Source organism: Lytechinus variegatus, chromosome 7, assembly GCF_018143015.1.
Source record: "Lytechinus variegatus isolate NC3 chromosome 7, Lvar_3.0, whole genome shotgun sequence".
NCBI lineage: Eukaryota > Metazoa > Echinodermata > Echinoidea > Temnopleuroida > Toxopneustidae > Lytechinus > Lytechinus variegatus.
This window is the reverse complement of record NC_054746.1, coordinates 24,963,542-24,972,783: the sequence shown is the minus strand read 5'-3', so window position 1 is coordinate 24,972,783 and position 9,242 is coordinate 24,963,542. Positions and strand designations below refer to the sequence as shown.

The 9,242-nt window shown below is 36.0% G+C and overlaps 1 long non-coding RNA gene across 2 annotated transcripts; it reads right to left on the bottom strand.

Annotated features, from left to right (window-relative positions):
- Nucleotides 1-1,108: 1,108 nt before the first annotated feature.
- On the bottom strand, nt 1,109-9,003 carry LOC121418833. 2 transcript variants are annotated; one of them, XR_005970517.1, is made up of 5 exons: nt 8,685-9,003; nt 5,727-6,088; nt 4,648-4,808; nt 4,195-4,271; nt 1,109-2,894 (listed from the first exon to the last, which is right to left on the bottom strand). It is a non-coding gene; the product is annotated as an uncharacterized LOC121418833 (long non-coding RNA). The 2 variants fall into 2 exon arrangements; XR_005970518.1 differs by lacking the exon at nt 8,685-9,003 and adding an exon at nt 8,077-8,273.
- Between the last annotated feature and the right edge of the window lie 239 nt (nt 9,004-9,242).

Genomic DNA, 9,242 nt, shown 5'->3' with positions numbered 1-9,242 from the left:
AACCTACTTTATTGTGCGATATTTGTACTAATATACCTTGTAATGGTGATTAAGGAACATTTGCGAAAAGTTGAAAAGAAAAAAAAAAGAAAAAAAATTCATGTCCACTTTGGGGTTCCTTACCAATTGAGCTGCACTATATCCCATAGACTTTATATACAAGCAAATTAAGAGGATCTCAAATCCAATTTTGCAAGTGAAATACGGTCATGATCCCGGCATCTGATCGGAAAACGAAGACCACACCCACAAAAAAAAGTGAGTCACCTTGACTCACTTTGGCGAGTCACCAGTTTGTCCGTATAGCGAAACACTTTTACGAATATGTGAGTCACCATGACTCATTAAAGATGAGTCTGATCATAGAAGACTCATTTTAATGCATCATAGTGACTCATCTTTGCCTTGCAGACTCATTTGTTATGAGTCATGGTGACTCACATAATCTAAAGACTCACTTCAAATGAGTCACCTGACTCATTTAAAGTGAGTCATTAAGACGCAGACTCATTTTTAATGAGTCGTGGTGACTCATATAATCGCAAGACTCACTTTAAATGAGTCACATTGACTCGTTTGAAGTGAGTCAGTAAGACTCAGACTCGTTTGGAATGAGTCACGGTGACTCATGTGATCCTTCTAGTGTGTCGTTATACGGACAAACCAGTGACTCATCAATGATGAGTCAGGGTGACTCACTTTTTGCCTAGGTGAGTCACATGACTCAGATGGTTTTACTTAAACGAGTCATTACTTCTGTTCGTAGATCAAGCCTCTTGACTCACTTCATGTATGAAGAAGTGAGTCAAGGCGACTTAACTGAAAATGAGTCAAATACATATGTGATAATTAAACCAAAAGAAAAGGGTGTAAAATGATGCCAAATAAAATAAATGGTCTGTTGTCATCATAGGGGCTTTCCCAAAAATGATTAATAACATTTTCCAAGTAAACATGATCATCAGCAAAATTGAATGGATCAGGAAGTCTCATTGCATGCTTTAGATGTGCCGATTATGATGGACCTACAACCAACAGATCAATAGCCTAATGCTAACTTAACAGACACATCACAATCAGTTAAAGCAAAAGAACTAGAATGTATAAATGCATTGTACATGCCATCTGATTTATTTCCTCTCAACAATAAATCTCCGGAGTCACCATCAATATTACCAAAACAAAAGTGACCATTATGCATCCGTGATGTAACCACAACAGACAGAAATGTGTTTCATGGGATAAATGTTTAAGAGTTTACTTGAAAAATAATTATGGTTGCTGTGCATTTCTTTCTATAATAAAATCTATTCTCAAGCATAGAATCCAGTCACCAAACATGTAAATAAGTGCACTGCTACCTCTCATCAAATAAAAAATAAAACTATCAAGAGAGAGTGATAGATTTTATAACTGATTGGCAACATGGTTTAACCGACTAAACAAAGATAAAGCTGTCACAAAACGTCAATTTTTCAAACTTAAGCATACGTACAAACACAATTTAAATTTAAGAATCCCCATGCATGACACGGGAATTCCCCAAATGTCAATTTTTGCTGTAGGAAAACCCACAAAAATATTTTACTACTAATAGTACAAAAGACAATTTCAAAATGTGCAATTTGGATTCTCAATTAATTCTTAAAGCACTTCGCAGAATCCCCCATTCTCTCACTGTGAAGCCCTGGTATTTTCCGCAAAATCTGCCTCCTATAGCAGCTGTATCTTCAAGCAGATACTGACCTTTTCTATTTAAATATATTTGTGCAATTTTTTTTAAAGGCAATGATAATTGTGGTGATTGGGCTATTAAGCAATACCTTTGACATGCTTGGAAGTGTGCAGATTGGCTTAAAATTAATGGCAGTGCTTTGTCAAATTTATAAAATTAGTTTCAAATCAGTTGCATGTGCTTACCATCTCAATAAATGTAAACATTGAGAATTGTTTCCATCATGTACTGATGTTGGAAGCCATAATCTTGAAAAGTGCCTTTGTATAATTCTTGGAATTAAATACTAAGTTGCTTGAAACTTACAAACTAACTAAAATTCCATAGAGAACCTTTAAAATGTTGTAATTCTTCAAATTTGTGGTGTTAAACTTATTTACATGTACAGTAACAAAATGTGTACAAAAATCAAAAAGTAGAATATGAATAGCTTAGTCTTCAATTCCCCCCCCCCCCAAAAAAAAAAAATTGTTGACCATCTGATCTGTAAAAATTTTGGGTCCAAATATCTTTTCTTTTTTGTGTGTGCAAAATCCTATTTTATCTGTGACAAAAATTTCATTAAGCATTTATATGTAATTCTTGGGATATGAAAAGATTTCCAATTCAAGGGCCACTGAAATTGTACTGAAGCAAAGCGAAATAATGCACATACTTGATGTCTAAATTCACGGTCAACCTGTCGTATCTATTTCAATCTATTTTGCACATAAAAGACAGATACAACACCTAAGGTGATTGCACGTAGAGAAAGTGTGATCAGCTGTGTTGCAGTAGCATCACCCAAGTAATTAATTTCTATTAAACTGAAGAACTACTGGCATCAGCATTTCGGACAGCATTTAAGTCATACAGGCTTCTTACGACCTTGGATGAGGGTTGAGATGTGGAATCTATGTTCATCAGAATCTTCTGAATGAATGTGAGGGTGTTACCCATCTTGGGGGTGTATGATCAGTTGAATACATAATGGGCCGACATAAGCAGAGAGACTGCTGACATGAGGTAGGTGGTTTTCTCATAAATGACTTCATTCTCTGCTGTAATATAGGATGATTGCAGAATTTCCGTGAATTTTTCATGATCACTGCTCAGAGTCAGACCTGCACTGTCGGGCTTACTTTTGTAGATGATTTTGGCGATTGGTCCGTTTTTTATCCTAAAAAAGGGAAACATAAGTGAGAAATGCTGATTAGTTTATTTCTGGTAATGTACACAAGGCAAATTGGTTGATCCTAGTGAAAATGATAATTTCAAGGTTATGCTAATACATATACTGCTAACTGTACTGTAGTCCAAGATGTACTAGTATGATATTAAATGAAACACCATAGTATTTACTTTGATACTTTACAAATTGTAGCCTAAATAACCGCAAGACTTACAAAATTGTAACTGTAATAAAGAATTTCTTAGCCATGGTTGAGTAAGTGTTCACTATGAATTATCATCCAAGCTCTATCAAATTACATGGATGGAAATGAATAATAAATTGGACTCAGAGTTGAGAAATGTACTACTTTCTTGGAAACACCAAAACATCAAGTTGAACAGTTTGTATAGCCATCAAATCATTTATATACAAGTGGAACGCCTCTGGCAGTCTCGCCTGCATTACTCATTTCAATATAGCAGCAGTGCTGACTTTGATGGTCAAAGTTCATTAAAGGACAAGTCCACCCCAACAAAAACACTGACATGGCAACACACCTGGCTCATGACATACTCCATTGAAAGTGCTTTTGTTGTTTTTTGGAAGCCCCCCAGTTATGGCCGCCACAAGTTACAGTGAGGTGAAGTCGAATTCACCTATACTTTTCTTAAGCCACTTCAAAAATTTCTAAGTGCCTTTTAAATCTGAAGTACTATTATTGCAACTTTCAATTAGAATAATATTAGCAATGAATTAATATTTTTTTTTTTTTTGGGGGGGGTGAAAATTAAGATATAGGACCTACTCTTCACTTTAAACCCCTATGAATTAAACCCTGGTGTGATATTGGTTTATAGGCTTCAGGAGGATGTTCTCAATTTATGAATCAACTCTGGAGATAATTTGAGATTCAATAAATCAATTATCACGAAAATTATACTGATGTGTAATCTTCTTTACATTGATGCTAAACAAAAGTTAGCAATCAAAATACTTAATCAAATGGGCAAAATCTAATCCCTTATTCTCATAAGTAGAATTCTATGGTAGGCAATGTTCTTTTCTTAATCTTTCGAAGGTTAGGATCTCACTGTGATAGTGAGTAATACATCATTTCAAAACTTATTAGAATTTCCTGTGTTAAAAGAGAGATTAAATCCAATATCTATTTCTTCTGACTTTTTAAGAGTTTTGTGGTGCCAGGTCTCATATGGCCTGTCAGTTGCCTGCGACAGCTTCACTCACTCACTCAAAATTCTGCTGATATTTGTATAAACCTTAAATGAATTTTAAGCATCAAACTTACCTGGCTATGCTGACAAAGCAATGCCTTCTCTCCAAAAATAGTAGGAATCAACAGAAGTGCTCCACATGATTTGATCACTGCAAAGAAAAAAAAATGAAGACTAAACTCAAGCAATGTAAATCGAACTCCAGAATATCAGTATTTTTGTGGTTGTCCATTCAGAAATATTAAAAATATACAGTATACAATATACATTTTGACCAACTGGCCTGGGTCATCCTTCTTTAACCATTTGAATTGCACATCAGGTATAAATAGAAGAGTACACTTTGGAGCCATGTAATTATTGTCTTTCTCTCTCTTGAAATTAAAATGGGGTATATGGATTTGGGGCTGGTAAAACTCGGGGGGGGGGGGGGCAAGTAAAGTAACTCTTTAACCATTTTCAAAGTTTTCCTCCCAAGAATAAAATTATTGCAAACCCACTCCTTATCAAACATCTCAATAACATACTTTTCCTGGTGTCTTCATTTTCTGCTGCTGCAGCCAAGATCAGGTGTTTGAGCTCCAAACCTTGCTTGGGAGTCTTGCATATCTCTAGTAATGGATCAGCATATTCAAATGTCCTGCTTCCAACTTCTGCTTAGTTGGGTCCTCTGACAGTCTCTCAAACTCTTTCAACATCAAATGAAAAGAATAAAGAGGGAATTTAAACAGGGCAGTCTTATGTTTCTCTGCGTGAAAAAAAAAGAAAAAGAATAGGTGTGTAAAAAATGGCTCAATCAAGAATAATTTTGAAGACTATGTGCAAATCTCTACACTCTTGATAAAATGACCCAACTGACTCCAGTCTTTCTTTGTCTCCACGAGTTGGAATCACTTTCATTCTATATATACAATAATCAATGTATTGAATTCATATGGAAATTCATTGGTGAACAATTACATACAGTTCTTGAAATGGGCCTATCACTTAACCCATTCACAAAGATAAGTTTTTGCATATGAGATGCTCAGTGAAATTGTCCCTTACTTGTCAGCAAGAACAAAAATTCTATTAATTAAGAACGAAGAGTAAATATTTTGCTCTTGTAAATTTTAGTACTTTGCAAATTTTGATCTCCTTTAACTATCATAATTTTAAGCCTGTACACGCTACTTACTGCATTGAGTGTGAAATGGTAGGACCTTTAGATTCTTCTCGATCAACAGACATGATATGATTGAGATCAGATAAAGATTAAAATTTCAAACTTTCTAAATATTATGTTTTCACACAATTTATTGATTATTTCAAAGATGGATACTAATAAACTAGGTTAAAATACAGAATGTGATTGCATGATCCTAGAAATGTGAACATACCCATTTCTATAAAACTTATAGCTCCAATTCTAGTTAACCCTAACTAGGCCGGGGTTTTTTTGGCTGTTCTGTGGCCGGGGGGGGGGGGGGGGGTTCATTCAACCCCCCCGGCCTGTTTAGGGTTAAGCATGGACTTGCTTATTGCAAGAATAGACCCTTGTTACACGTTAATCTAATGATAGATTCTTGAAGTTTCTTGATCTGTATTAACGCTGATTTGAACTTACCTCATCTTCATGGAAAAGGTAAGGGTACATATCCTTCAAGTAGGATTCAGTCCAGTTGCTGTTGATGATACCCTTGCGCCTATGGGCATAAGTTAGTAGATTGTCTATCATCAAGCTGTCCTGTCTTGTTTTTCTGGATTCATTCTGAAGCATCTTGATGTGAGCATTGATCGTTTCTTCATCCTCACTTTCTGGGGATGCAGGAAGGTACTTTCTTTATGCCATACATGTGTTTGCCTGCAGCTTTGTCTGGTTTGGGTGTAGTCCCCTTTCTTTGCTTCCATTTGTCCTAATGGATTATCACGTTCATGACATTTCCTGCAATTCCTGAATCTGTTGCGTAGTGACTTCTTCCAGTAGCCCTGTAAAAAAATAATAATAAAATTATAAAAAACAAATAAAATGTGCAAAAAAGAAAAAAAATGAATTGGAAATATTCTTAATGTTATTTTGATGGGATAAATGTGACATATGCTTCAGATAGTGACTGCATTTCCAAGTTAATAAAAACAAACACCACATCCATTCAAGATGGGGGCTCACATCTCAACATTATCTAATAAAAATATTCATCTTAATTATTGTTGGGAAAGGGGCACTTATCAAATTAAAAACACCTCAGTAGACCAGGAATAGGTCCTACAGTACACCTCTACATTTTTCTGTGAGAAGGAAATGCATGTAGTCTAGACTCACCCAAGGGTTCATTATGCCTGCCTGTGGGGAATCTAGGACTATATGGAATGCCAATGCTGTACACAGCACACAATTTAAAAAATCATTAAAATATCACTTTTGTGACCATAATACTAATTTCTGTACAGTTGCAATTCATTTTTCATTAGTAGCTTGGGGGTAATTTTCGTATTCACCAGAGCACTTGAAAACTTAAATTTTGGGCATATTTTTGTGTACGCCCTCTATTAGTGGAAAAATAAAGGCAAGACAATTGTAGTTTTTCAATCTCTATTTTTAATTAAGAAAAATTAATTTAAAGAATCAAATTTAACATGTAGGGGAGGGCGGGGTAAGTTGAGCATAGGGGTAAGTTGAGCATAGGGGCAAGTTGAGCCACCAGCCGCAGGCCAATAATGAATGAGTCAGACATTGTGGTGGTGTCATATATTGATGACCCATAGCATAACCCCTAAACCCACCACATTGTTTTCAACTTTGAAACAAAAAGTAGATTTTTAGAGGGAAAAATATGAATTTCAGCCAAAAAAGTAAAAAAGAGTGTGAAATAGATAAGTGCTTTATAAACACACAAGTCTTTAAATATAATAAATACATGATAGCAACATTATTAGTCCAGGTATGGATCTTCATTCTTGTCATAGTCGTTTATATGATGGATGCATAATAAATGTGTGGATACAAAATTATCGCACTAAGTTCGGACTGGGGTAAGTTGAGCCAAACAGCATGGGGCAAGTCGAGCCATGGTAATTCTTATGGTAATGTATCTTAAAAAACAAACAAACCATAAAAATCGATTGAAATGCTGGCTGAAAGGAGCAAATTTACATGACTACTCTTTTCCTTTTAAAGGATGTTAGTATTTATGGAGAATTAGCAAGTGAAACGACTTTAAACAAAAAATTGACATGCTAGTTCTCCCCTCATACATTTTGTACATAGTATTTGTGGCTCAACTTACCCCAGAAGGTGGCTCAAACTTACCCCATATATGGGGCAAGTTGAGCCATTTGACATCATTTTTTTCAAAGGTCATGATGAATTTCAGTGTGGGGATAAAAAGTTATATATAGGTGGAAAATATTTCAGAAGAATTAAATTTCAAGGCAAGGTACTTATTACGACAAGATTATTAATTATATCAATTCTAACATGCAAAAAGCAAAAACTGTCACAACTTACCCCGCCTTCCCCTATGTGATAAATAGCTGTAATGGAACCTAACATTGTCAAAAAATTAAACATTAGTGCCAAAGAAAAGGAGAAAATAGGCCAAACATTGCCAACCTTATTTCACCACACAGGGGGCAGTAACACTAACAGAGAACAAGGTTATATCATAACCTTGTTCATAGAATGAGTGGTCTAGATTTGATCTACCTGACAAAAAAAACATAGGGATCGATATGTGAGAGTCATTTTGAACTCAGATTATATCGATAGGCAAGTGACAAATAATAGTAAGTGCCAGACCTATCATCCAATAAGAGCAAGAATTGAAAAATACAGGAACTTGTTCTTCTCAGTACCGGTACCATCATCAATCATATGGAACCACCTGATTTACATTGAATAAACTCGCCATCGACAAACTCATTCAATGCCATCGAAAAGACCTTCTAATCATCCCTTCGCCCTCCCTCAAGCTCACCCGATCTCAGGCTCATCCGATGCGTTCATGCCCAGGAGGGCCCTGCATCGTACACATCCAGATCCAGATTATAGGCCTAACTGTAGATGTGGTAATCTGTTTCGTAGGATGTAGGGTCAGGTGTCCGGACATTTTATATTTTTGAAGCCTTCTTTTTTGTCTTTTGATTAGCTTACCCTAAAAATATGAATTCAATAGTTGTAATCATCTTCTATTTTGTAATTCTCTATATTTCCTACATTTTGTACTAAAAATTGATGAAACTTCGCCTGTAAATTTCTTTGACTTGCTAAAGTCCGGACACACAACCTGTCCGAACACACAACAATACATATCTACACTCAATTAAACAGACGCGCAGCGGAGCTACACTACAGCCCTACAAGTACAGCCATATAGCACACACACATACACGCATCCGTCTGGTGCACGAAATCCCGCACGTAATCCTCTCAAAGTTCCACAAATCATCACCTAAATTGAGAATCAATTATTCTTGTCCACCAAATTTCCTCTCATTCTCTTCAGCAAATTAATTTCTCAGCGGCCTACAGGTGAAATGAACAAAATTATTCTCAAAACTGCAGGATTAAAACGATTTTACTCACAGTATTCTCTTGATCCAATTCAGCAATGGCGACGTCAAACGGGAATGTTCGCGCGATGGTTGACGTCATAGCGTGCAAGTAGCGCATGCGCGCACGGCTTTATTCTTGACTCATTTTTTTTTGTAAATGAGTCAATCGCCGATCTTGACTCATTTTTTACAACTATGTGAGTCAGTCGGAGCATTCTGCAAGTGAGTCATTTCGTTATTGACTCACTTGTTAATTACAGATGAGTCAACTAAGACTCATTTAATTTTGTTAGTGAGTCAAGTTTCGCCTGACTCACAAATATTATACATAAATGAGTCACATGACTCACTTTTATCTGTGGGTGCACATTTGCGCTAGCTTACAATCTCAGCCACAACATACTCCAAGGTCAGAGAAAACCAACCAATAGAAATGGAGATATGGCTCGCGAAATACAGGAATGTAAAATCCAGTTTTGAGAAAAAGTCATTTCCCATAGACAAGGCTCCACATTAACTTTTTTTGGTGGTGGCCCATTCGGGCCACCAAAACCTTCAAATAATTTTTTTTGGTGGCCCATTAGTAAAG